Source organism: Priapulus caudatus, unplaced genomic scaffold (genome assembly GCF_000485595.1).
Source record: "Priapulus caudatus unplaced genomic scaffold, Priapulus_caudatus-5.0.1 Scaffold2, whole genome shotgun sequence".
NCBI lineage: Eukaryota > Metazoa > Priapulida > Priapulimorpha > Priapulimorphida > Priapulidae > Priapulus > Priapulus caudatus.
Window position 1 is genome coordinate 1,137,214 of NW_014577063.1, and position 2,319 is coordinate 1,139,532.

Genomic DNA, 2,319 nt, shown 5'->3' on the forward strand with positions numbered 1-2,319 from the left:
CAGTTAGTACATGAACAGTTAGTACATGAACAGTTAGTACATGAACAGTTAGTACATGAACAGTTAGTACATAAACATGAACACTTAGTATATAAACAGTTAGTACATAAACAGTTAGTACATAAACAGTTAGTACATAAACAGTTAGTACATAAACAGTTAGTACATAAACAGTTAGTACATAAACAGTTAGTGTATAAACAGTTAGTACTAAAACAGTTAGTACATAAACAGTTAGTAATAAAACAGTTATACACGCATGGCTGTATAACAGAGAACCATCGTGGACAATGTATTCGAATAAAGTTGTAAAGCGAATTAAAAATACCCAAGGTGAATCTTGGTGTAATTAGTGTGTGGTTGGACTATAACCAAACCACGTTCTGAAACATCGGCGGCAGGTAATGCGCAATACTAATTGAAAAAAATATTCTAACTATAGTTGTTATTATACCACTACGTTGGTGCATTGCGTTGATTCTTGCCTTTCTGACGATGCTAGTGACATTATCGGTTTATTAAACAACAGATACTTAATCTTTCGCACAAATATCGTCTTAGCTGCAACATTCTAGGCAACAAATACGCGCACATTAAACTAACGATGACGTCAGACGTCACACTACGAACTCGGCGGATTCGAATGCGATAATTAACCCGGAAACGGAAACGGTGCAGGTCACCTTCAGGCGATGTTCCCGCACGTAAAAGTAGATCCGGGTGTAGCAGGCCGCTGTCACAGTCATCGGTACGATGAGATAGGCGAGCGTCTGCGTGTATCGCTGGGCCACGTTCTTGTGCCAGTTCCATACGCACGTCCGGATTCGAGGTTCGTAGCAATGTTCAGATACCTGCAGCAACATATGCAGGCCATTATGCCCGGCGCACACGTGAGTTATTTTACTCAAGTAAAATGACGCACGAGTCAAATTACTCAACGAAAATCCGCCGCACACGTGAGTAAAATGACACATCCATCCATCCATCCATCCATCCATCCATCCATCCATCCATCCATCCATCTATTTATGCATTACTAATTCACCAGGTACTGTATATATGCAGATTACATTTGATTGACTTCAAGTCTTTTGAGCTGCCCTAACAATTAGCTAACCCACAAAGACACGACTGTCAAGAAATTATCTTTGAAGTAACCTTTCAAACACATTCGGCACTAGCGTTTTATCTCCTTAAACTCTCTGTTCACTCATTCCACCTATATCTCAAAACGCAAGCATGCAGGCGTTATCATGCAGGCTCGTTTTACCGTTACAACGTTATAGCTACCGAATGATCTGCAATATTCTAGAATTAATTCATGCGTAATGGGAATATTCAGTTATGATTATTCATCCTGTTATAGCGCTGACAGTCGCGTTTAATTTCAAGAAGCATTGTTTACATTTTATTATCGATTTTTTTTTAGCTCATTTTAATTTCAATGTGACGTTAGTATAGTTCCGAGCAATAATCTTCAACTACGAAATATTATCTGTTTTACTTTTCAGATTCTTGTGTTTTTACCTTCAACTATATAGCTTGCGTGTTCTTCTGGGGTATTATAGCTGTACCTGCAGGTGCATCATGCATCAACGGTGTGCATAACTAAGGTTGTATGATTCGGCGTTTTTGGCTACACGTGAATTGTATGAAGGAATCATTTCTCCTCTGTAATACACTATTTACTTTGGCGCAATGCGATTCAGGACAAAACATAGCGTGGTTGTCCCGTTTCAGTTCTAATGGCTTTTTTATTGACATTAATGCTGTAAAACGTTCGCAGAAATAATACAACGTAGAATGCGATCACTGCAAATACAAGTGCATATTAGTGAAAGTAGTAGGTAGGTAGAGGTAGCGCTGAAAGTAGTAGGCTACTAAAGGATGACACGGCAAAATCTTGCCAATGAAAGGCGACATATATACGTGGAAATAAAACCAGAATCGAGCCACATACAGTCGAAATTTCGTGAAGAATGATGAATGTGAGAAAGAAAAATCAGGCCTCGGCGGTTACGAGCGGGGATACGTGCTCGTTGAAGAAAGGCCGCGCTCAAATAACCGACGGGTTGTCTTCGTGAATTCTTCATAACGGTTCCGCTTTATGCACCGTGTAACCGCACTCACGTACGTGACTTGCTTTCCTTCCTACGCCGGCGCGGCTTAACGCTCTCTCTCTTTCTCTCTCTCTCTTTCTTTCTTTCTTTCTCTCTCTCTCTCTCTCTCTCTCCCTCTCTCTTTCTCTCTCTCTCTCTCTCTCTCTCTCTCTCTCTCTCTCTCTTTTTCTCTCTCTCTTTCTCTCTTTTCTCTCTCTTT

General features: G+C 40.3%; 1 protein-coding gene across 1 annotated transcript in view; it reads left to right on the forward strand.

Annotated features, from left to right (window-relative positions):
- The window catches only part of LOC106817635 (potassium voltage-gated channel subfamily H member 1-like), a 66,287-nt gene that overhangs the window by 55,881 nt on the left and 8,087 nt on the right, over positions 1-2,319 (forward strand). The gene's annotated exons all lie outside the window — the stretch shown is intronic.